At 36.5% G+C, this 27,948-nt stretch overlaps 1 protein-coding gene and 1 long non-coding RNA gene across 3 annotated transcripts in view; one reads left to right on the top strand and one right to left on the bottom strand.

Annotated features, from left to right (window-relative positions):
- LOC108495262 overlaps positions 1-27,948 on the bottom strand; it is a 268,389-nt gene that overhangs the window by 86,000 nt on the left and 154,441 nt on the right. The gene's annotated exons all lie outside the window — the stretch shown is intronic.
- Positions 15,441-17,885, top strand: LOC108495263. Its single transcript, XR_001874052.1, has 3 exons — positions 15,441-15,624; positions 16,981-17,128; positions 17,704-17,885. It is a non-coding gene; the product is annotated as an uncharacterized LOC108495263 (long non-coding RNA).

Raw genomic sequence — 27,948 nt, 5'->3', positions numbered from 1 at the left:
GACTGATGAAATCCATATACATGTTCTATAAAACAACTAATTTGTGTACATAAACTAAAAGGAAAAAACCAAAAAGCTTTACTAGGCCAAAATATAGGTTGGGATTCATTTACAAAATTCAAGGGTCTGGTCCCTTCCAAGGCAGCAATTACTTGTGAAGAGAAGTGCTGCAGGAATAGCAAATATTTTTACTGCATCTTTGTGGAGTAAATAAGTAAGTTGCACAATGACTGCTCCTAGAAGGATATCAGTAGACTATTTTTTATCAAAAGGATAACTACACAAAAACAGAGCTTTCCTTAACGGATCTAAAACCAAAAGAAGCTTTGAAAAGCCAAGGCATCAGTCTGCCAAAGCTAAGGTTTTTGTTATAAATGTTATCATAAGAGATTCTATCAATCTAAATGAACCCTTTTTCTAACACTCATCAATAGGATTTTTGAATGCTTTATAGGCATCAACTCAACTAACATCATAGAGACTAATGGAAAGATTCTCAATATAATCTCCTTGAAAGCCTATGAAGTTCAGACAGTAGTCATAGCTCTTATTTTAATATGAACTAATTTTTAATCATACTGAGGTACTTGAAAATTAACATACCCTTAAACTCTCTTCTCTGTGTCACCATCTCCATCAAACCAAGTGTGTTAATTCTGCTTCTTCTCTGTGCTATGTTTGAGAGTTTGAACAAGGCCAGCATGTGGCACAAGGATTTACCAGTGACAACAGTCAACAAAGAAGAAAGGGATCATCTTCAGGACTACAGCTTGTCTGGAAATTTAACCACTTACTGGGTTTGCTGCTTTCAGGGAAGACAGCAGTGTTGATATTTAACATGATAGTCCCTATTGGGTCTCATGACTTAATACAGATTCTTAAAGACTGACATAGTCTTTGCTACACAGATGATGAAGTCAAGGACTGCTTAGACGGCGGGAGGATATGAGTTCAGTGTATAATTCCAAGGCATTGCTAGGTAAGATGTTGAGACCTGGGTTAGAGGAGTGGACAAAAGTGTTTACAACTGCCACACATTCAAAATTCCTTCTGAACATCAGTTCAGAATCTGCCACTACCACCCTCCAGGAAAACAATTTTCTTTGGAACCAGCAAGTCTAAATCCTTCAGTTTTGAATGCTATTTATTATAAAACACCCAACTACAAGTGACAGAAGGATGTGAGCGCTGACACTGCACCTTGCACAGCAGATCATGAGGTACCAAGCACTGAACAGCAACAATCTGAACACTGAACCTGACCTGAACACTTTGTGCTTTTGTTCTTGGGAGTAATCTATTAAAAGAAACCAACAACCAAGAGCAAGAGAACATATGTTCAGAGTCTCAGAACGCACTTTTAAGGAGGAACAGAACTTCTCTGATGTACAAAAGGAGGAGGAACATAAATGTATAGAAGCAGAAAACATGACCACTTTCCCTCTAACCTCTGAAACTCAAAAGCAAGATCATGTGAGCTTTGACTCTGAGGAGGAGCATAACTACGGCAACACAACAAACAGGACAGAAAAATGTAGGGAACCAGAACAACTGAAAATGTTGCCAGTGGAATTAATCCATGAAACAGAGCAGCAAGGACAAAAGCTGGAGAGTTCTGAGTTGGAGGCAACATTCCACAAAGAGAAGCTGCATGACCATTGTGTACCACACAGAGAAGCACAGCAACATATGTGATCTGAATACCTGAGTGCAACCAGCAGACATTCCCAAGACACAGCTTCCCAAAAAGAACAAAAATGAGAACAACATCACATGAACTCTGAACTTCTCAAAAAGAAGGGGTTTGTGGAGGTGCCAAATGCAGAGAAGCATAAGCCAGTGGAACCACAGAATCACCCTCTGTGAGCCTTGGGTAGTTAAAGAACAGAAAGAAGGTCCCATCTGTAAAACAAACATTTGACTAACAGGAGACAGTCACAGCTTTGGAAGAGGAGATAAGAAATAGTAAGAGTTCTGCTGAAAAACAAATCATTTGAAAGCTCACACAAGAACAATGTTGAGAGGATGGAAAATACAAGAAATTGCTATCAATAATTCCACCATATTACACCATGCCATTCTATTCTTTCTTTGAGCAATGAATCCCAGTATTGACAAATCCATACTGCAGGTTTTTGGTGGAAATGTGTTTCTGCTCTGAGTAATTAAAATGGCTTGTCTGAAATAACTGCATAAAAAAGTGATCTGATTTTACTGACCAACTATGAGTCCCATTTCTCTCAACTGAAAGTGTATATTCAATTTAAAACCTAACAATAGACACTTTAATCCATATTTAAGAACCAAATAATCAGCATGGGGTCTGAGGTAAACAAGCTTTTAAACCACTCAATATTACTTATAAACACCTTCCACAGGGATGAAGAAGAGAAGTAATATGCTAATAGTGTTGGATGCTGAAATGGAGACCTGAGGCTTGATCCAGCGCCTAAGAAATCAGGGCCTTTGTGATACACAAATACACAGAGAAGATGATCTACTCTGCACTCCTTGATCTTTGCTTTAGAGTGATAAAATGGCAAAAGGACAGCAGAACACAAGTATCTTCCCCAATTGTGATATTTGATCAAATGGACGAACCATTGCTCTGTAAGTTGTCCTGCAGTGACTAAGGTTGTGAGGATCTACACCGTGCTCACTATCCATGGGACAGTTATACACAGCTGCATATTCCATAAACCAAAGTGATAAAAAATATTTTGTTGTGTATTTTGAAAATTAAGTTTTATACTGTTAATACCACTTAAGGTGGAAAATGATAACATTCTGACAGAATGTTACCCCAGCCATCTAACAGGTGGCAAAAAAGATGTAAAGAAAAGAGGATGTGTGCTTTTATAAAAAATAAAAAGAAGTCTGTCATAAAACTGCTGTAACCTTTTGTCTCCTAACCATATATATTACTAACTGATTTATTGAATAATCTAATACACAGTTGCCTTTAGGCAGCTGAAGCAACTCACACAGCTGAGTTTGCAAAATAAGCAAATAAAAAAGATAGAGCATAATTTTATATTTTCACACACTTGGCATTGAATGCAAGCTCATCTGTTTTTTTTCAGAAGTATTTTGCATTCTTGGAGTACACCAGCAGTGGCTACAATGTGTGATGTAAGTGTATCATAGAACATGTTTATTATAGCCATTTCTCTGTAGCTGCTACAAGGGAACCCCTTTGAGGCTAGATAAAAGTTTGCCAAAAATAATATTCAAATATCCTTTTAATCAAAACAAGATAAAGAGGAGATTAGTGCCACCAGTGTCAACACCACCACTTCCAAAACATATGCTCAAATAAAACATGAAAGCTTTAGGGGATTGGTTTTGCAAGCTTCAGTAGCTTACACTTCCTCTCTCTTCCAACTCTATGTATTATTAAAATGCATCAGCTGATGATGTGTGTTAATGACAAGCTCCATCCTCAAAGGGTTCTAATTCATTAAAGGGGACTATCAGACTGTAATTCTCAGAATTGAAAACAAAATACTTATTTAAATTATTAATTCTGAATTTTATTTCAATATGGAAGCTTAGATTCTTTTACTGTCATTTAAAATAAAAGAAATAAAGAAGTATATCTCAAGAAAAAAAAACACATAACTGTCTAGGAGAATTTAATTCCCAACTAAACCTAACAGCATGAGCAATTTTTCACCATAAAATATCAATTTTTCATGACAATTGTACCTGATAAAAATTGACTATTTCTTTAAATTTCGCTGTTCTTCCTCCCTTCCCCCTATTGAATAACAATTACAAATTTTTTTTTCTTTTACTCACAATGTGTTTAACTTTCAGATTCTTGAAGAGTGTGTAGGGTATTCATTTTTCATCAAAACTACACCCAATAAATTCTTATTTAAAATACGGAAATTTCCGTTCCTCCTCTGTTTCATCAAAATTTCATCTGTACAAAATCTAAGGATTGGATCTAAAAATTTCTAGTCAAAAAAAGCATGGTTTCTTATACAATGTGAGAAAGCAAACGGACAAGAATGAGAGACATTAATTCAACTCAGTGCTTGATGAAGTTACCGGGACTGGATTTACAAAGTGTACCTTGTCAGTCTATTGTCACTAGAACATTTTCACAAAAATGCCAGTTCAACCCAAAATATGGATCTGATGGCTGTATGGGATGGATCTGGCCACCAAAGGCTCTATATAAAAATGAAACCAACACTTAAATACAGAGAGCATTTGGGCTCCTTAAAACTCGTAGTTCACTGCTTAAACCAGGAGTGTATGGTAGTTGTGTGATGTATCTTTTGCAGCCATGAAATCCTGTCTATCACGTGTTTTCCTTGCGGAATTCAACCAAGACCTTGGGAAGTCCCCTGTGGAGGCTGCTCCCACACTGCCCACTGCCCACGGCCAGGCAGCATCCAGGGGCTCCACAGAGCTCTCAGATTACAAGAAGGGGAAGAAGTTATCATTTGCATAAATCCCCAGCAAAGCAAATGAATTAATGGAAAATATGGAAGAAACTTAAGCCCAGGGATCTGTTCTGAATATCTTCCCCAGGCAAACCTGCCATTTCCTTCCAGGTCATTCTATCCAGTGGAGCAGTAATTGAGCCATCCCACTGCGCTCCCTGAGTCACTGATCCACGTCTGTGACCATCATCATTTTTACCCCACAGATCCACACTGCAGGTGTCCCACGTGCATAATGTGACTGCCGTGGCACTAAGAAGGGCCACAGCTGGGGTCTGGGGGTGCCTGCAGAGCCACATTTAGGGACAGTCCCCCGTAATGGGTGCCAACAACCCAAAGCTGAAGCTGCATCAGCCACATCAGCTCTGATGTTCTGGACAAATACTACACTGAAACTGGCTTATTGGAAACCACAGCCATGTGACAATAAAATTAGAATATTATACAGATTTAAACCTGCTAAAGTTTTAGTTTTGTCTGCTTTGAAGTTCTGTGAGAACACAGATTTTTGGCACACCTGCATAATTTCATCAGATGCTTCTCTTCAGGTGTCTGTCACCTCAGCAGCATTTAAATGAACGCTTCTCTTGTTTGAAATAAAGAGGTGTCTATTGGTGAAGTGAGTCATGATGCTATTTGAAGTAGAAGAGGCTGCACTCTTTATAAGTAGCCATTACAGATACTTTACTCTGGAAATTTGGCATGCATTTAAAAGAAAAGTGGTGTTTTAAACCATGAGTAGCAAAAATAAAAACTTCAAAGAAGTTTATAGTCTTTACAGAAATCTTCAGTAAATTCATACATATTTACTGAATAAGCAGAACATTTTAAGCCACTTTATTCTTCATGTGACCATTACCAATTTGTCACTATGGGCTTCCAAGGCAATAGTACAAAATACATAATGCCTGTACTAAATATGTTCTGAAATTCTGAAAAAGTTATATTTAAGTAATGCAATATATAGGGAAAAGCACAATATTTGAATGCAGCTTGTAATTTTCACTGAATCTGCAATAAAAAAAATTAACTAGGTTAGCCACATTCCTGTGTGCAAAAAGGAGATCAATTCCAATGGCTTTTAGTTGCACAAACAGCATCATGGGTTACGAGTCTTACTTGAAGGTTTTGAAATATGATCTTTTCACTATTTAGTAGCCATGCCCATAAAACTTGCTTGTATCAAAGTATGAAACCAATTCCAATGTGGCTTTCCCAGCCAGGAATTATCCACCATTAAGGTAATTATGAGGGGAGAACTAAATTCATACTAAATTCCCGGACGTATTATGCCAAGAAAGTCACTGAAAAACTCTTATTTACTTATATTTTATTCTTTTCAAGCTTGTTTTTCATATCACCAACGTAAGTACAAAATACAATAATTAGAAAAAGCTCAAAGCACAAAGCTGTCTTTTGAAGAGCACAATGGAAGTAAACCAGACAAACCCCCAGAGCTCCGATAGAAGGGCAGAATCAAACCAGAGTTTTATTGGAAGGTGGAAAAGGTATTTTGTTGCAAAGCACAGCAAGAGTGAAACTGTGTATCAATGGCAACAAATTACTTAAACTCATAGTATACTTAACAATTTATTTAGCACAAATTTAATGATTTATTGTGCAATATCCCTGAGTTCTGGTTCATCTTCCCACAGTTAAATAACAATTTCCTTCCTACAGTAAACACATAAAATTCATGGTTACTTGTTTGTAGGATAAGACTACATATCTTCAAAATCATAGCAAATCATTCATTACTTAAATATCTGTGAAAATGCCTCTATAATCTGGTAAGTCTGGCTAAGTAGTAGAAGAGGCTAAAAACCACATTATATCAGGCAAACATATCCGTGTGTACATAAATAGTTTCCACTTAATGTGCTAAGGGTTTGTGGCTGGTTAGTGTTTATTGTTTGCACAGGACAAACAATCTCATTCTTCCTGTGCTTTGCTTCCAAGAGAAGTTGGAAGAATTTTTATTTTCCTCTCAAGTGCTGAGGAACCAGATGGACCAGGCCAATAACTTTCACCATTTATTTGAGATTCCGATTTAACCATTCTACTGATCCACATTAGAGTTTGAGCATGTATTTATGAAGCACCTCAAATACTGACAATTTTCAGCTCTTAGGTAAGGTTAAGTTATCAACTTGTCCAGGAAAAGTAAAATTTTGCCCTCATGGTGGCAGAGAGAAACTAGAAAATACAACCCGCTGGATTCCAGTGGTTCAGAATTGAAAAGGCAAAGATAAATGTTGTTGTGCAAATTTTGTGCTGTTACGAAGTGGAATTATAATTTTTTAGAAGTGTAAGAAACTTTTCCAAGTTTTTCACACTGTACCACCAAGTATTAAAAACAAAAGACATATACACAGTGTGATTATTTAAGCAGGTATCCAGCTATTCCCCCTCACCCCACCCAGTGTAAAAGTAAGGTTAGAAAGGAATTGCTTTGACATAAATTTTCCTGGAGAAAGTTATTAACTTGAAAACAATGCTTTTAATCTAAATACAGATTTTCTTTTGGAAGAAGTACAATATTTATTGTGAAAAAAGTTTAGAAAAATATTTTCATATCCTAATTGGAGTTAAGCAATCTTAACTAGAATTTAGTTGTATAGCCAGCCTTACCTTCCTTATTGAGATCATGTCTCAGAGTGGAAGCTCAAACAAAGCATTTATTTTTCAGTACTTTCCAGTACTTTCAGTGCTTGTGATTTTTAATTACAAAATTTGCAGAAGATCTTTCACCAATTACTTCACAGCAGATGTACAATAAATTTAATTCATAAAAATGACTACTTGGCTAAGTAGCATGTCTAAGTAGTGCGTCAGGGGTTTTGAATTTTTATTAGTTATCCATGACCTAAATAATGTTATGCTGGTGTGCACAATTTGAATTAGAAGAACTGCATAGATACATAACAGACTTGAGAAACCATGAAAACAACCACTTCCTTATATCTTACTTTATAAACTTCTTTAGTCTACAAGATAATAAAAAATGGACTGTTCTATTTACAATTATGCTGTTATTAAATGTCAAAAGCTACAGTTGAATAATGAGATTTTTCTTCATTTAGTAGAAATATTAAAAAAAGAAAAATTAAAAAGTACGCTTGGCTATTTTAACATTAAAATCTAGAAATTATTTTCTGAAAGTTATAGAGTTTTGTTACTCCACTACAATGTTCATCATTGGCAAAATCATTATAAATCCAATACTAAAATTATGGCTATTACAGTTGTACGCATCTCTCAAACATGTCATGTAGCTGTTGCAAAGAACTTTAAAAAAAATAACCATAACACAAGACTGGTTATAGGAAAGTTTAATTTTAATAATCTCAAAATAAGGCAAAAGTTTGTCCCAGGTTGAACAAGAACAGGGAAGAGAATCCAGAATCTTGACTCTCCATATTTTCCTTTCATTTATGAATCTACATTATTATTTTATTGGGAAACATGTTTTAAAAAAAGATCTGTCCTACAGCGCTGGTATTAAGACTGCGAAGTTCAAGAGGTAACATATGGACTTAAATTATATGTACCATTTCCAAAAGCTCCATGATTCCCAAACTAAAGTCTTGCCCAACTCAGGATAGTACAAGCTAAAATGGAGGTGTGATCCTTCATATCCCTGTGGTCAAAATAAAGAGATTTACTAGGGGAAAGAACTGTTACAGCTCCTTGGACAAGACATCTCATGTCGTATTTACTCTGTTTTCAGAAATCAGAAATATTTACTTGTCAGCATGAGCCACTGAAACTGTTCTGAAGAACTGGAAGAACCCAAACATTTCCTTCGTGTCAAAACAACGAGAGGGTTTCTGTCCTTAGCAATTAAAAAATGGACGCACGTGTTCTAACATAAGCTTTAATTACTCTATGGGGGCAACTGACCTTTTTCCAGACAGTTGAGGGGCAACAGTGTGAAGGACCCATTTCCCATGAAACCAGCCTCCAAAGATTTCATCAGACAAAATGATAATGAGCTATTGCAGTTGAAATGAGCTGATTAGTTTTTCCCCCCAGCTGCTGTTCAATTAATGAACCACTTTTAAAAATTTTGAAATGAAGTTCATGAATCATCTATTTTTATTTTCTTAAATTGAAAACTGATAAATGAATTCAGCCTCTTGGTGACACAAACAAAAATAGTTTGAATTTCAGATCTTGAAGAAGTGTTAGCAATTTGGAAAAAAAAGGCAATTTTAAATGCAGTGTGAATATTTAGCAGCAAATATTCCTAAAGAACTGTTAAAATACAGATGATTGAAGTAGCAGCCAAAAAAAGGGATGCAAATGGCTCTTAAATGAAAGGTTATAGAGCACGAGAGGTGTTTAATCCAAATAACAAACTGTTGTTGTCAATGAAAGATCTGATACAAACCGATTTAGATAATGCAGAAAAATGAACACACAATTTGACAGCTACCCTGGATTTACAGAATCATGGGATTAAATGCTTTCCACTTATTCAAAGAGGATTAGTCAGGATACATTTATTTATTTAAAGTAGATCTTTTACAGAACTAAAGAGTTTACAAATGATACGGAGTGATGGAAAATAGAAAATCCATATCAGCTTTAGCTTCTATCATTCAGCCACAGATGTGAAAATGCTTACTACCAAATATGCAAGATAGTGCATTAGCAAAATAACAATAAAATTAATAAATTTTGTGTAGCCCTAAACTATTCAGTCAGGGAAAGAGAACATTAAAATACTTGCACAGGCCATTTGCAGAGAAAGTTAATAAAATGCGTACATACTAATGAAATATCCAGAACTAGAGCTGACCCTGAAAAAACAGGTGCAAGACAGGGATAATGCTGGTGGAACTGCTATAGCTCCAGTATGAGAAGGAAGATATTAACCAGATGAGATTGCAAAGCAGGATTCCTGCATGCAAGTCCAAGAGCTGCTGAAGACTCACTACAGGACACTGATTAAGTTACTTCACTTTTCAGTTCCCATCTCTGTTAAGTAGAGAAGATTTCAACCTGAAAAGCACTAAAGCTTTAATTAAATGTCTGATAAGTGATTTAGTCTTATAGTAAAAGCTTCTCCTCATAAGCAAAATAATAACGGCAATATTGTTTGAAAGTTTCTGCTTGTGCCAGAAACATGTCAAGAGCCTAATTTTCATCTCTGCTGAAGGATATTTATCAGCCCTGGCAGTGCTTTGCACTGACTCTGGGATTCTTTTTTATCACCAAGGTGGTGAAAGTCAGGTATAATGATACAAAAAGCCAAAATCTTATCTTTAGTTTTTTAGAAAGAAAGGCCAAGCAAGTGAAAATGCCTCTAAATATGAAAATAAACGGAAAACAAACAATTCAGTGTAACTGGGTCATGGAAGTGTTTGCAGATTCACAGTTGAAATTTACACAGTAATTACCAGTTTTGGAATTCAATATATTTAACATCACCCTACTGTCATCCCTATATTGCTGCGCTTCCAGCACTCCTGCTCCTTCCCGCACGTCAGTTCCAGGTATAAGTGCAAACAGGTTGCACAGTTGCAGCTCCTAACAATATTTGGCTAGCTGGGTAACCTTTCTTGCTTTCAGAATATCCGTGATCAACATGCCCTTTTTGCCTATCAAATCCCAAATCTACAAGAACTGTCTAAAGAATCCAGATGGGACAAGAGAAAGTAGCTACCACCCCTCCTGCCTACTCTTTGCACATGGCTAGCACCTAAGACACCTCCTTGAAGAGAGCAGTATGAGCCTTTTGAAGTAAAATTAATACTGATCAATGGGAAAGCCTTCACTAAATGAATTATATGCAGTATTAGCTGCCATGATGTACCTGATTTAATTTGCATCACACGAAATGATCCAGATAATGACAGTGACCCCTGTGCCTGTTCATTTCATTTCCCCAAACCGCTGGGCCTATCATTAACTAAGGCAAGATAAGATAACAGATGGCTGTGAATTAATCCTATCTTCAAATATCAAATGCAAAAAAGTGTCTCAATTAAGACAAATTAATTTAGATTCAGCATTGTAGAAATAAGTTAAAATAGATTTCGTGTCCTCTTCAGGGTACAGTAATGAGTTCATAAATGAACTGACTAATACTTTCTTACTGGGATTTTGATAAAGCAAATACTGCAAAACTCCCCAGATGTGTTACTTCAATCATTTTGCCCAAATTTGAAAAAGCAGATGTGGGTGAACATGTAGATTTCATTTAAATTCTGACCCTAACTTCCTGATTAGCTGTCAACAAACAAGACCAGACAATGTAGCCACCCTTTTAGGGAAATCATCACCTCATTAAGATCACTCTGAATTTTCTATCACTCAAGAAGACCTGTGAACTCAATCCAATCCTGAGGACTCCTATAATAAATACTATTTTTTTTCTTATAACCATATCTAGGGGACTTGTATATCTATTTATATGGCATACATATGTATATATATATATTGCTTTCTCATAATACATGTGAGATTAAGAGAGAAAAGCAGGGGCATTGACAGCAACAATAGGAAACAAAGACCACAATGGAGAGGAAGTTGTGAGCTTTGACATGTCTAGACCTGTGCCTTATTGTTTCATAGCTCAACTCTTACCCATACTATGAATTCAAGTCCTTTGAGCTGTCTGTGGTAGACAATGCTTCATCGTGGAGATAAGTGCCTACAGGTCACCAGCAAAACACCAAACACTGAAAAGCAGCAGTGAAGTACCTCAAAAAAGAACAGGTAGATACATACACTCACAAAGCTCCTCTTGTGAAGATGCATCCTATGCCAGCAAACAAATGCTGCTTCTTTTCTTCTTTCTAAAGCTCAGAACACTCACCAAGTGTGAAATATTCTAAACGATACACATCCAAGACGCGTGAATCCTACTTACACTCTTCTTGACTGGTAAAAGTGTTATAAGGAATCATCAGCACTTGTGACTAAGTGGTCAAGTACCTCATTTGATGAACAGCACTCCCGTTTCTCCTCCAAATATTCCTAAGTGCCACCAATACTGCAGATATCATGGCTGCATAGATTGTAACTGAGAATCCTCCCTCTCATTCCAGAGCCATTCAGAATATAGCAAGCCACCGTCAGCAACTGAATACAAGCATATCTAATTCTGCCGATGAACTACAAATGACACAATCTCAGAACTGTTCCTTATGACACAATGACAAAACACAGAAATCCCTTTTCATTTTCTGGTTAAACTGCTGCTGCCATTGCAGGCATCATTCTCCCGGACTACTTTGGAGAGTGATTCTTTTGGATATGAGATACTGCTGCCAATTTGAAAGAGACATAAAAGGAGCTCTGAAGTCTCTGTCCATGTCTTCATAACACATGGAAGCAATGAAGACAAAGTAACTAGAACGCTGGGTAAAATTCCAGGAAGGGGGCTATGACAGACCAGCACACTTTTTTGCCCCAGTCAAAATTCTAAATTTTGCCTGGGATTTTTATTCTTATTACTGCCAACACAGCTGTTCTTCACTGAAGCCATTCTAATCTGTTGTTTCACTCTCCTTACTACTTCTTGTTTCCCCTGCCTCAGCTTTATTGACTACTTTTGGCTTATCTTGGATTCCCTCTCTTGTTCAAATCATTCACTGTGTTTTTACAATTCACCACTTCTGTCTTTACCCTGATGATTCAAGTCTTCACATTTTTATGATTGAATGCCTTTAGATGTTACTTAAAGAATTCTTTAGTCAGTTATGAGAAAACATTGATTTCAGCTGGACTCAATATCAGTGTTCTTATCAATATCTATCTTGTTTAGCACAAGATCAATTTTTCACCCCAAGGGAAAAACAGATCTAAATGTTCACCCGACCTTCAAATATTTTACGTATTTCATCAGAACTACCTGGAAGCCTCATCACATTATGGCAATGGATGTTATGGACTTAAATTATAAAAGCAGTCGGAGTAAAATAATATGTAGAGAGGATGTGAGTTAACAGCATAAGAAATAAACTGTCACCCATAACTAGATGAGGATTCTCCTCTTTTCCACGAGATGCATGTTAGAGTTTTTCCAGATGGATGTTATGTGAAAGCCCAGTGAGCAAGTTGTATTCGTTATCAGCAATTATCTGGTCACAACTGACACACAAGATGTAGTCTTGAAACTGAAGAGCCCAATATACAGAGGCACAAAAAGCAGTATTAAGTTGGCTAATCAGCTGATTTCTCTCTTCCCACACCAAAAAGAAATAAAAATGCCTCTTTACATATTCTCTGGTGAAAGTAAAGAAAACCCTCCAAACTTTTTCAAAACGAAGACATCTTCAAATCTTTAACACAATGGAGCAGCTGCTACTGAGTTTCCTTGATGGGTATATTCTGTCATTAGGGAAATCAGAGGCCCTGCTAAATACCTTTTTTGTTTGGTTGTTTGTCAGTTCAAATACTGATTAGGTTCTCTGACAACCACATTGTTTGTTTGCAAAAATACAGAAGGAAAAACCTTCAGTTGCAACTTGCATTCTGCAGAAGCAGTGCATAAACTTAGAGATATTTTGTTTAACTCATTTTCAGCAGGAGATTTTACCATTATTTAAAAAGGCAATGTAGAAAAGCCCAACTTAGATGATTCTTTCAGTATCACTGTGCAAAAATGATACGAAATCTATTATATGATCTAAAATATCTAAAGCAGATAGTAAGCTTGCAATTTTTACTCAGGAAATATTAACTGTGCAATTAAAGTATGTTTTAAGGAAAACAATACTGGATTCTGAAACTAAGCATAGTATTGAAAAAGATGAGTCAGAGTATGAGCTATTTGACAAAAGAAAGTTCAACAAAGACGAGTTTGTGACAGAAGGGTAAGGGCCCTTTTTTATCTTACCATAGCCTTGGATATAAATCAGAGCTGACCGGAACAATAGCATTTACATGGCAAGCTGTGAAAGCCTAAAGAGAGATTTCTCTACCTTCATCTGGAAAAACCCACATCCAAACACACCATCTGCCATGGCCTGCCCAAAGCCAGTGTATCGTTGAGTGCTGTGGACATCCACAGGCACCACCAGCATGCAATTACCTCGTACCTTGCTCTGCTGAAATTCAGTCAGTGTAGAGTGGGATGAGTGAGGAGACACATTATGCATGATTGCACACAGCCACATCCTAAACTATTCTTTTTAAACGGCAACCCCAATAATAAACTGGCTTCAGCTTATGGAATACATAAATTTTACCGACAGTTAAAATAGAAAATACGTAAAATTGTCTGGGCATCATTGTTTTTATTTATAATTTAACTAAGAATACATTCCGCATAACATTACAAATACTGAAGATGCTCTGAATGAAATTTTGAAATTTCTGGTGGCAGAACTCTGACACAGTGTCTGTAGCTTGTTAAAACTTTTGTCAATATATTAAAATTTGCCTCTGCAAAGATAAGAAGGACAGAATATCAATTTAATGCTGAAAAAAAATCCCTCTTATTTACTTAATTTATGCATTATTCTGTGTCAGCCAGTGATCATAAATATGTGTCTATACAGTCTGTCCCTCAGCAGGGGAGAAAGTAAATAACAGTGTTGCCATTATGACTTCTTGTGCAAGAAATATGTGGTTTACAAACTTCATTATAAAAAGCATTGAAGCATGTTTCCAAAGAGGGACTCTGAAGTGGAAAGAAAGTAGGATATTATACCAGATGAAAGTTCCATAGAACAAGGTTCTGCACTCAGAAGGAGTTGTACTTGTCATTTACCTGCAACAGAGAAAATGGAGATAAAGAAATGGAAAAAAAAGTGCTGCAAGAAGAGCTCAGCTGTTCAAAACCTTGAAGCCAAAGACATTGAGAGAAAGGAAATGGAAGATGGCAAACATGATTGAAGGCGGGGTGGGCATCAGTGATACTGAGAGAAGAGTGAAAGAATGCAATGGCATCTTGGTTGGACAGATGAAGGAACAACCAGAAACAGAAAAAGAAAGGTGAGAAACCTCCACAACTTGCTCAAAGCAGCTGTGTAATTTTACAGTTGGTATAGGAATGGTTTCCAGTGGGTGTCCTCCTGACTGCACTGATCAGTTTAGTTACATTATAGGTTTCCTCTAAGTCCACCCCCCACATCAACTCCTTCTGTTCTTCTTGGAGGACAACGGTGAGATCTCTACATTGGTTTAATGTATCACAGATGTGGCACGTATCCAGGTTTTGGAGCTAAAAAACAAATACTTAACCAATTTTTGCCATTTCTCCTCCAAAACCTACAGTTGTGAACATATTTTTCATATTTTTTTTTCAGCGTTTCTGAGAAGTACCATAATTACACCACCTAGAAAACTGCATCTTGAATTTGCCCACAGCAATAAAACCAGAGTGGCAGCAATGCCATCATTTTCAAATGCCTCTGTCTTGACCTAAGCGTAGGATATGGTCTTTGTCAGGTCAATACTTGACTTGTTTGTGAATCTCAGCAGGAGTCCACAGCAGTGGCCATTGAGAGGATGATTTCAGGTGCAAACATCTGCCTGGTTTACACTAATACAGTGTATTTCACAACGAGGAAATGATGATTTTTTGGGTAGTCAGAACAATAAGGTACAAAGCAAGACACAACATTTTTTAGGAGTTCTGTTTTTCTGATTTCATTTAGCAGACAACACACATGTTGCGTGGAGAGTTTGACAAAATACAAACCAAATAATCTATCTGCACTCCTTACACTACCTCTGTTGGAAGAATTACGTTCAATAAAAGTGTTGAAAAGCAGCTAGAGATGTCAAAAACATTTACAGGCTAAACAGATCCCAGCTCAGATAACTCCATTTCAAATAATCTAAATTCATCCCCATTATCACTTAAGTGAGCATTACGGCTGTTAGCAAACCCTACACAAATATTCAGATTTTTGTTTTTCCTGTCATGCTGAAGGTTATCTCCCCAGCTGCTCTGAAGAATCAGGTGACAACCATTTCCCATGATGCTTTAAGGGCTGTCAAACTGTCCATCAAACTGTCACCTGACCAATCGTTCCCATGGTTCTTTTAGACTTCTAGTATGATAAATTGAAAGGCACTATTATCTGCCTGTTGTGAAGAGGAACTGCTTAGGCTTTGATAAGATATCACTAGTCCCAGGTGAGAGGAGGCTGACAGCACATCAAGACAAGAAAACACATGGAAACAGTGAACACAGGAGCAAAAGGTTTACAAACATCTGTTGTCATTATTTATTACCCCTTTCCTTGGTTTTAGCTCTACCCTTGTTCCATGTCAGTTTAAAAAGAAAGACTTCCTTCTCAGCCAATCTTAACTGCTGCTATTTTTAAACCAGTTAGTTGTAGAATGAGAAATGTTTTAAATATGAAAGATATCTTTAATAAAAGGTTGCATTAGCTACCTTTTCTGATATATGTTGCTTTTACCATCATTATGTTTCAAGTTTTATATGATTCTCATGGTGCAGTTATGTCATAAAAAAACGAGAAACTCTGTAAGGTATGAAGACTTTTTAAGTTATTCTTTCACTGATATCTTGAGGCCAATTCACAGTTTTCTTGCTAACATTTCAGATCTGTCCTTATACAAGTATCCAAAATTAGCTGAAGATACCTCAGAGCCAAAACAATATGTTGTTATTTATTGTGTGCTAATAAAAAGAAGCTGGTTGCTAACATCACCACCTTGTGTACAAATATTTGTTTGCATGCAGTTTTAAATGATTTTAGGCAGTGCTGTGATTTCCTTAAACAGCACTACAAAACCTCAGTCGCACGAAAGAACACTTAAATAATTTTATCATTAAAATAAAAAATATTTGAGCCCTTCAGGCTCATTTAATTATAATTTTATGGTCATCTGAGTTAAGATTGACAGCAAGGTCTTGTACCCTGTGGACAACCCTATTCACTGGAGTAAACAGTCAAAAATCCACAAACTACTAATAGAGGTAATAAATTAAGGTATGTTCAGCTAATTTCTAAAGTCTCTTTTGAGAAATGCTAGATTGTTACATTTTGAGATACCTCCAACTTCCTCACATTTTAAACATACACCTGATTTTAAAAGTGGAAACTCAGTTCACCCATGGTTACAAAGCACCCCGATCAATAAGCACAATAAGATACTCCCTTCATGAGCCAGGTGAAAAAGGAACAGCTATAGTAACCAATGAACTCCATAATATCAAGCTGATTTGGACAGGATGGTTTCTTCTATCCCTTTTCATGTAGAAAATCAGTTAGTGTCAAGTGTGGTAGCCAGAGGGGAAAAACAAGAATGAAATAACAGGGCATTTTCCCACTCTCAAATGAAAAATTCTACTGAGCTAAAATATTCTCTCGGTTATTGCTGACCTGCCAGCACACACAGCAGTGCTCTCTGGGCACTTTTCAATAAGAAAAGCACATGGTTCCTTTCTCTAGGTCGTTATAATGGAAAGACATAGGAATATTGAAAAGAAAGAGACAAAATACACTGAGTGGTTGAGGTGGTAGCTGACTATTTGGATAATCATGTTATATTAAACTCATATTTGTCCTGTTTTCTCTAATCTTTGAAGGAAGAAGCACAAGTACAGAGGGGGAAGGGACTCTTTACATAGTATCAGGAATAAAGTATTTCATGTATAGATGCTGGGGAGAAGAAGCTGCACTCTGCATATGAGAAACTGATGGGCAAACAAGTGGATGTGATTGGAAAACAGCAGGGTAAGGCACAGTCATGCAGGACTCAGCACATGGACAGGAAGCTTCAGGGTGGTGTGGGGCAAAGCTGTGAAGGGTTTCAAAGATAGGCACAACTGGATGATCTTAAAAGTTGGTTTGCACAGACAGGTAAGACTTCAGGTTAAGTGCTGACATGTCCAGGAGCTCCACTGAGGAAGAAGCTAAAAATGAACACTACAATATTTTGGTACTACTCTCAGTACTGCCTTTAGTACTGAGAGTAGTACTACTCTGTTACTGCAGTAAGAGAAACTCTCTGTCAGAAGCAGAAAGTCTTCTGCAAATAGAACACTTTAAATTGCTTAGATAATGTTAAAGTCAGGCTTAAATTGTGGGACTGTAAAATACTATGGCCACAGGAGTTATAGATTTTTCTCCACTGATCATTTAGAGTTTGAAGACAGAAAGTAAACATATGGCATACACAATCCTGCAGCTTTGTAATAATAAATTAATTATGCTTACAGTGAAGAGTTATTAAAGGATATAATCGACAGTTCTTTCTTAATAGCTTGGTTATACCTTGCTTACACCTTGTTGCATTTACCTCCTGATAGGGAGTTTTGCCTACACAGACTGTAAATGAAGAACAGGCAGGACTGTGGGAAAGCATCTGATCCTGAGCAGCTCCTTACTCGCTGCCTCACCCAGTGAGGAATACTGACAGAGTCCAGTGTTCCAGTTCTGCACCTATTAAAATATGCAGCCCTTTGCAGTAGCCAACACATGCTTAACGAACCATGACAAAAACATTATCTAAACTCTGTTCTATATTTTATTTCTACTTTGCACGTTCTGTTAATAAATATAGAAGTGTCACCAATACGATTAAAAATGAAACTGATTTATTCTTCCAATGGCAATAATTGCATTTGCCAGCACTGTTGACATAGCACAGATCACTGCCTGATAGCTGCCAGAAAAATGCAAAAGGAAGTTAAAATAGGAGAGAGATGAACACAGAGAGGTAGAAGGGCAAAGAAATCACTGACTGTAATGTTTGAGAAAAGGTTGGCTCAGGTCAGTCTGAAAGACAGGAAGTGTCATAGAAGAGACAGTACTTGATTATAGAACTTGAGTCTTTTTAAGGTATGAGAAAAGTTCATGGGAAACTCTCTTCAAAGGTCAACCTAAGGAATTTAGGTCACACAGGAATACTCAAATCACTCAATTTTACCAGGAGTTTTCCTACTCCTGATGTCTGGGTCATTCTGTTGTGTTGAAGGGAGAGGATGCATGGCAGTGGAAATACAGAGCTTTCTCATTTGCATTGGTTATACCATGGCCATCACATGAACCAAAATAGCAGACTTGGATCAACCCCCAGTTTAGGATCCTGTTTCACTGTTTTGTGGTCTAAGATAGTAGAATCTCCTTCTCTTTGGAAGAAAGAGCCCTGTAGCTCACAGTGTCTTTACATGAACTCTCCCTCTCCAGTCCCCTACCTGTGCCAGGAGGAGACCAACCATCTGTGTCAGAGGTATTTCACAATGGCTTGAAAGGACAATGCAGTGCCTGTAACCAAGGGTACAGACAGCAGCACATTATATCACTGGCTGTAAACTTACAGGATACCAACTGGTCTTTAGTTACCACTTACCCTTTTGTTTTTCTTTTGCAGTAAATGCAAGGTAGATTGCTTATGTCTCTCTGGACAGGAGACTACTTTGACCTCCTGTTTACCACAGATGGTAAAGCCTGGAACATGGTCAGACATCTCAAAGCAGCTGACACATCCCGGTTTGGTATTTCTACTATTTTTTCCGATACCTTATCATATGAACACATTTTTATTTCCACATATCCCTCTGGGTTTACAAAATCTTCTGGGCTTCTGGAAGCCCACATGTGCATCTAGCTTGTGCTAACAGAGTAGAGTATGATGCCAGCCATACCATGGAAGTAGGCCAAAATCTTGCAGGAGAAATGGTAACATCAGTGAAAATATATGAGAATAAGGACTGCCATCCTAAGTAACCTAAAAACCTCAATGTTACTACTTTTGAAAGACTCTCTCCTTTTGGACCTTGGCCCTGCCTATGTGTACAAGTAACTGAATGGAGGCCAATGTAATGGGACTACTCATGCATAAAGCTAGTCACATGCATTAACGCTGGCAGGAACAAGGACTTTCTTTTCATACTTACACTAGAGGATAGTAAAAGAAATGCTGCTCAAAGAAATCCATCAACTAATTCAAACTCTAAGCTAGCTACTTCAGAACCTAGTACAATGGCCACACTCAATGAGTCCATTGAAGACCTGGAGACGAAGTAAAAACAGGTTTCTTTTTGAAGAACATTACGAGATCAATACAGTGCCGTGGATATTAGGAAAAGTCACTTTAATAAAAAGGAAATTGCACATAATGTAACAAAACAATTGCTATTTGGAAGGCCCTGAAAAAATGGAACAATGTAATATGATATTTCTTAACTTCATTTCCCATCCATTGGAGAAATCATAACAATGAAGTTTTCTACATAAGCAACTTTATGAGCTGAAAGAAGAGAATGTATAATTCCTTTCCATGGACTAAGCCAAAAGAAATGAAGAAAAAAATTGATTCTTCTCTGTTAGCCTCTTGTGTAAAATTTTTCTCCTTATCATCTCATCTAGTCATATCTTTCTGCAGTTTGAATTACCCTCTTTTCCTCAATCTGGTAAGGCAGTGAAAGGATGTTTGTTCTGCTAATTAACTTTATTACCCTGATAACTCCCTGCAGCCTTTGACGAAAACAATTACCGTTCCTCCTTTTTTTTTCCCCACTGGCAAAAAAAAAAAAAAAAAAAAAAAAAAAGAAAAAAAAAAGTCGACTATTAATTAGAAACGAGGCCCCGGTCCCTGCCATGTTAGCCTGCCACGTTCTCAGACCCTCGAGCGGGATAGCATTACATTGTCAGTAGTAATTTAGCTCTCATCTGTCTCTGCTAATTATTGTCACATTCATCAAATTCATCAACAAAAGTGCTCTCAGAAGGATTGCATATTTGCAGTTAATACAGCATAAACTGGTATTACCCATCACCACATTTGTGATGATGAGAGGGACACAACTTATTCATCCCTAATTAGAGCAAGCTGGGTAATTAATTATACATTCCGCCTTATTACTTCTGAGTTCCCAGATATTGTTTGTCTAAAAAGGGGGAGAGAGAGGAAGAGAGAGAAGCCTGAAAATTAAAAAAAAAAAAAAAAAAAAGGGAAAAAAAAAGAAGGGGGGAGAGAGAGAGGAGAGAGAGAGAAATGTGTGATGTGTTTTGTCACATGTGCTATGCCATAATTCCCACCTGACAAACTAGCTGAATCAGTAGAAAATTGCAAGTTGTCAGCAGCAGAATAAACTGCTGTAATAGCTGATTAATGATCAACACCTGTGACAGGTGCTACACGGGACTGTAAACTTGGTGTGATTAACAGTCACCGGACGAATAAATATTAGTGACAGTCAGTGGAGAGCGAGTTTGTGTGTTTTAACAAATCTCACACATTACAGTTATTGATATTTCCAGTGTAGGCACTTTCTTTTTGGTAATTATCTGACAACACTGGAAGAGTGTTTTAATCTAGTATGTTTGTTTCTCTTCTGTGCATTCAGAGTTCAAAATGGTATTTCAATGAGATGACCTAGCGGAGTTCAAAACTGCAGGCAAATTTAGAATAGTCACAAATACTTTGTTCCATGTCCAGCTCATAGCAGCACTCCCAAATATTCTTCCAAGGTACTTAAATATACACTTACACGAGCCTGCATTGATAAAAACATAAATATTATATAAATATACATATATATTTATAGAGATACATTTACAAAGCCTGTAATTCCAAAAATCAACTCTTGAAAGTTTTGTTTCTTATGTCATTGGTTATGACATATACCTGACTGCTATGGGAAGTAAGAATTTCATTCCACCATCAAAGATGCATGAATCTCTTCTGAAGGACAACTTCATTCTCATTAATTTAGACTTACAAAATTCCTGTAATAATGGGGCATGAAAGTTATCCATTTAAGTGATTTCTCTATGCTCAGCACAGTAGTATCTAATAGATTCCCAGATAGATATAGAGAGCTATATCAGGATACTCTTTGGATAGCATAAACTACATTTTTCATCCTCGTGCATGGTTACAGATATGCTGATTAGGTAAAATACATATTCTTATACAAAAAGGCATGCATTAGAAAGTGAAAAGACTCACAGATGCTAGTAAATGCAGATTTTACCACCAATTCAATGTTATTCTCAAACTCTAAACATGATATAATGTCACTGCCTTCTTCTAACAAATCTTTTACCAGGCCAAATAAAAATAAAACAAATCACAAGTAATGACTTCAGAGTTTCCCAGGTACATGTGAAAGAATCCAGTAGCTGGTCATCTATACCTAATACATCACTCTGTCCACATGACAGCTCAGCTGTGTTAAGCACTAAGATTGGTCTGTTAGAAAAATAAAGCTCACTATTTTCCTCAGAACAACTTCTGGATATAGCCAGAAGTAATTAAATAATTGTCATTAAATACATCCTAAATGCAAAGATTTCCCTGTATCATGTAGCACATCAGAAAACACGAGAAGGAAAAAAAAGGCAAAGAAACTACTGTTCATGTCAGTTCCTGGAGGGAAATAACAACATATATCCTTGCCTACAGCACAAAATATTCCAGCCATTTGAACCTTTAATGGAAACCCCTGAACACACGGAACTGGCCTGTTGCTTCTCCTACCAGACTCACAGCCATACATCCATATCAACCAACAGATTGTTTTTTTTCCACTCCCACGTTTTATAATAACAGCAGAAAAAAAGGGTTTCATTTCTTGGTCTAATCAATTTCAAACCTTCTTTTAAGCAGAAAATGTTCCACAAGCTCTTCTTTCAGGTGCAGACGACTGTGGGGAAGGGCTTCATCAAAGGGTGGCATTTAGCTCACCTGAGAACCTCCCAGTATGAAACAATTTCCCGTGAACTTCCCAGTCATCCTTATTGAAATAAGGACAGTGGAGGAACTGAAGGAGAAAGCAACATGAGTAGTAGCTCCATAAGCCCCAAACTTGAAAACAGTTTAAATACATCTAATATTTGTTCTTTAACAACAAAACGAAGATGGGAATAACCTCCAGTCTAAAATTAATGAAAACATAATTTCTATTTTTTTTTTTACCAATGTGTCATTCAATTCCCCATTTTCATTTATTCCTGCACCAGAAACGCAAAAGCCCTGAGCAATCCATTTATAAAAATGCACAGAGATGAAAATATACTTTGTGGATAACAGTTTGTTAGGTATAATACTTTTGTCTTCTGATTAATCTTTACTGTAGCAAACTGAGACACAGAAGTAATAGCTTGAAAGCTTTATGCAAAACATATGTAAATTTATTATGCTTTAGTACAGATACATCTGAATAGGCAGCAGTGCAGTGAGCCAACAGCCCAGGAAGGAGGCCAACCCCACATCCAGATGCCACTGATAGAGAGACACTGTGTGGCATCAACACTCCCAGCTGCCAGGCTCACTATGCATTTTTTACAGCATTTGACTGTAGCAGAATGAGACCTTGCAAAGCTCTCTACTGATAAATAATAATAACACAGAGAAACAATTTCAGGGAGTATAAAAAAATCTAACAATAATAAAAAAAACCCCTTAAATATTTTCCTACAGGAAGTGGCTAACTACCTGGAAATTGCATTACCACTTTATTGAACCAAGGGCAGAGCCAACATACAGCTCAAAAATTATGCTGAATTTGTTAATAATTTTTTAAGATGATTTTGCATCTTTCAATCCTATATTTCATGTCATTTTATGAAATTTAATCTATTACCATCTCTATATACAGAAACTTAAATTTATTCTTTAAAATGAAGGATGGATATAAAACTCAAGTGAAGGGATCAATTTGCTTTAATTTGCTGTGCTTTGAAAAAATTTGTTATTTCAAAAAAATTATAAAAAGAAAGTAAAATGGAAACTATCAGAAGATAATAGCATAGCGAATTAATCAGGTCTGAGACTAGGAGAAGAGGAATTACTCATTCCTCTGTAAATTACAAACCTTGTCATTAGTTTTCACTTAATATGTTGCAAATCTGATTTAGCAAGTAATTGTCATCCATTCTTTTAAGTAGAATAAGATAAAAAAAAAAAAAAGCGAATTTTACCAGGAAATCAGCCATTGATGAATTATCTGACTCAATTTAAATACAATGAATTTGAGATTACAATTCAATATCACTGTAAATCATACTGTTCAGTCTATGAATCAATCACAAATAGGCTTCAAGACAGATATACCTTTGTTTTGCAACAGTTCACCAAAACTTTTAGAGTAGCAAATTTCATAATAGAATTTCAGATTATTCACTGATCTGAAGAACATACGTTAGCAAATTTCACACAGAACGTGTGTCTGAAACAAAACCACTGAATTCAAAAGCAAATCTTTTCTTATCTTGTAAGTCACATGAGAGCAACAAAGAATTACCAAAAAAAAATTACAGTCAATTGCAGATGATCTTGACCAAGATCTACAGTATTTGGAAACTGCTCTCCTTCCATTCATTCCCAAATGTGAGGAAAAACATTTGTCAGAGAAGGCTGGTGTCACAAATCTTAGAAATCTGTTAGAAATTCTTCTCGCTTTCCACATCTCTTTTCATAGCTATTTGCAGCACAAGAGAGCAAGGACAACCGGCATAAAATCAGAACAGGAGGAACAAGCATAGCTCTCATTCTCTTCTGTTCATGTCACCATCTTTACCACTTTAAAAATGAAATAAAAATTACTGATCATTGAACTGTATTGTGGGACATCTTAGCTTTTTGCACTTGTTCCTACACTGTTAACTATGTAATTTTACCAGCATATCAGCATCACATAAGCAAAAGACTTCCAAGATATTAACTTGATTCCTTTGTACAACTCCTTTTCAGGAGTCATTTGCAAAGCATCTGCATCCTCTAAAGGAAAAAAAAACCAACATGCAATTCACCTGATGAAGATAGAAAATTATAATTACAGACCATCCAACAATTTTGATAATTTCAGCAAGACAGCTTGCTACAAACCATGTCTTTTAGTTTACAAAATGCTACAGAGCTGTTTCTGTGGTGCTGAACTGCACAGGGAGGAATCAGGAAGAAAACCCAGCAGTTTTGGTACAGGCTCTCCTGTTCCCAAGACTTTACTGATACTCCTTAGGGGCTGAAACCTCTGGGAGGTGGGAACCCACTGGTCTGCTTCACTGTCAATAGCAGCCTTTTAAGTACATGTGCACGTAGAAGGTCATACCTTCTGTTTCGGAGAAAATCTGAAGGAGTGGATACACCCAAACTCCACAGAAAGTAAACACTGCAGGAATACATGATGCCACTGTGAAAAGGTAGCCAAGGGAATACCTCTGGGGCAGAAACTTTGCCAAACTTCTGTATTTGTCAGATGGCTGCCTACTTTATCTACAGAACTCCTGAGAATCTTAAACTTCTTGAACAACCTACTATTTTCCATTTTAAGAGTGATATTCTTTCCACAAAGGAATAAATATCTAGGAAGCTAATAGCATTTTTTCCCATTTGTGATTTTTCCATAAGAAAGGATGTTTTCATATATGCTAATGTCCAATTTAAGGGCTCCTAACTAATTCAAGTAAAGAGAGGAAGTCCAATATATTATCTAATTTTGAATGAGTGGTCATTCCCAAGACAAAATCAGATTTTAGTATGTTTTAGTATTTCTCTGTATCTTTTCCATCTGCATGTACAGGAACGTTGCCTATAAACCTTTGATGTTGAACATTCAAGGAAAGATTTTTAAACAGAAGGATCAGCATTTCCCCCAGATGTCCTTATTAAAGAGATGCAAATACATTTTCTTTAACAGCAGCATTAATTGCTCTACAAGCTTCAATACAAGTGTCATCATTGATGGATCATTTAAAAAGAGACTTGCACACATGAAATGCTCATCGATGGAGTCAGCAGTTCAACACACGACATGGCACTGGCAAAATTCCTGGTGACTCTATGCAGGATTATTAAAATGGCAACTGCACATCTCACATTGTGAAAAACACAGGAAACAGTAAGTGACCAAAACCTAATCATAGTTACACCAACATGCCCTGGAATAATGCCAGTGACTTCAGTGAATTATTCTGGATTTTCATCCACACATCTAGTGCTCTTCTCCTAAGCAGTAAAGAGCCCGAGGAGACAAACATCAACCTCCATATGATAAATACTCCCCAAATGATACTTCTTTATAATTCTTCAAACGACCTCATTTTTCTCAAAACCAGGATGAGAAAAGCATTGTTGATGAAATGGGTTTTCCAGAAGTGAGTCATGTTGAACACTGCAGAAAAAAGTCATCTGTGAGAATGACTAATGCTTTGAAAAACTAACTTAACAAATATTGATTATACTACCCTTTTTAGGAAAAAATATTTTTATGAAAATGAGTCTATGAATCAATGGAAGCTGAGAAAACAAAAATAAAATAGTATTTATCTGCCATATGTTGGTGTTTATGTTTAGATGACGACATATAAACATCAGACAAAATCAAACTGCAAATTGAAAAAGGTCCTCTAACAAATCAGGAAGATGGATCAGGCAAAAATATAGGCTTTTGCTATTTTAAAGCATGTTCTTCACCTATTCTCCTGACCACAGCACCTGCTTAGAACAACAACATTTATATATACATAAATGTAAAAAAAAATTAAAAAATTTTATGTGTGCCTGCATATTTACGTGCTTGTTTCGCTCTCCACCACTATTCTTTGCCATTAATTCTTTTTTTTCCACTTAATTAAACTGTAAACTAAGCAGGATAAATGTTCTATTCTTTCTCATTACATGTTTCTTGAATAAGTAGCACTTGGATTTCATTTTGACCAAGGATTTCTCAAAACTTTGTTGTATAATAATACAAGGATGTGGGTGCAGTATTAAATAGTTTCTCTAATACATGTCCAGCATTAGATTTTAACTTCATTTACAATCACACTATAAAAAGAAAACATGCCAAAGAAATAAAAAAACTAATGTTGCTTGGATTATAATTAGACTTAACCAATTACTATTTGTTTTAAAATCACTAATATATGTAAAACACAGAAAGTTAAACAAATCCCAACCCATATTTTGATGGATATAACCTCTTAGCATTGAGACTTATAAAACTTTGCAAATATTAGGAGCCAATTTGGGTCCACAAGTTGTACAGGAACACAAGAAGCCTGAGAGAAGACACAAAGAAACAGGACATAACAGGGAAGGTGGTCCCTGAGCCAGTCCTTGCACTGCTCTGGCCAGGGAGGTGATGGATAGGGAAGGATCAGACACCTCTTAGACAATTCTGCACAGAAATCATTGTTTATTCAAAGAGAAATACATTTCTTCTGTCACTTGAGGCACTTCAAGCCCTCTATGTATCCTTGTTATTTCAGAAACATAGTGGGTTACGAACACATTTTGGACTGCATTTCACTGGATGCTTAATGTGAACTGCCTTCACTTTCATCAAAACTCTTTTTAAGGTTGCCACAATCATTAACACCACATTTTAAACATACTGCTGGAACGGGTTTACAGGATTTAAAGGAAAGGTTTTTTAATACTGTTTAAGGATAGTTTACCTAACAAAATATTAGCAGTAAAACTTTGGTAGAAAAAAGCATTCAATTTTAAGTAGGAGAATACAAAAATTCAAATGCCATATATTTTAATAAATTACTAAACACCTTAAGATGTCTTGGAATGTTTAAGAGAAAATATAGATCCAAAAATGAGATCCATTTAAACCTCATTAAAAAACAAAACAAACAAACAAACAAAAACCTGTTGGCATTATTGCATTCTCTATTTTCTGGAATAACTTCCAAACAATCACGCTAAATTTTGTTAGAACATTTTTTAATGGCTTTTGAAATTGAGTATTTGTTTTGAAAGTAGACATAGCTGTGGTTTAAATCAACTGTACCCAACACATGCTTTGCAAGCATCACATAAAGTTGTCTTTTCTGACTGTAAGTCCAAGCAACAGTTTCCAATTGCATTATTCCTTGACTTACTAAAGACCAAAACTAAAATGTGAGTAACAAGGTTCAACTGAGAGATACATAAGAAGTCATCCAAATCTCACCTATATCACTATTTTCCTCTACCCAAACAAATTCCAATTTTTCCTCATAAAAGAACACAGTCATAGGAAGTTTATAATGATGCTTAAAAGCAAACGAATGAATGACTAGCAGCAGCTCCTTATACTCTAGGACTCCTAGAAGAAAAGTCAACCTCCTGGGACACTGTGGATAGCCACAATCATGGAGCACCTGGGGACAGGCACAAACACCAGTGAAACCAAAGCCCTCTCCAGACCACCAACCAGCCCGGGCCTGGTTTGGTAAACACCTGCTTCCAGGAAACGAATTTTATTTTTTAAAAAATCTTATTCTCATATAGCACATATTTAACAGACAGATGCTTCGGCTTTGTTGAGATTTCCTGAATATTCCTTATTTGTGATAGGAAAACTGCAAAGTGTTAAGAGATACCATTGTAGAGGTCAGAAACTCGTGGGAATGGGGAAGAAAATGGAGACAGAACTTTTCTATTCTGTCTGGAGGGACAGAGAAGGGAGGAAAAGTTCAGATATGCAGTCAGATTTCCCAAGGATTCTGATGTGAACAGACCTAAGGATAATAATGATTGCTATGCAAATTTTATGTCTTAAGATTACAATTTGGAAAATATGACAACATAATAATGCAAAATAGGTGAT

Source organism: Lepidothrix coronata, unplaced genomic scaffold, assembly GCF_001604755.1.
Source record: "Lepidothrix coronata isolate B3197 unplaced genomic scaffold, Lepidothrix_coronata-1.0 Scaffold29, whole genome shotgun sequence".
In the NCBI taxonomy this organism is placed as follows: domain Eukaryota; kingdom Metazoa; phylum Chordata; class Aves; order Passeriformes; family Pipridae; genus Lepidothrix; species Lepidothrix coronata.
This window is presented reverse-complemented; position numbering and strand designations above follow the sequence as displayed.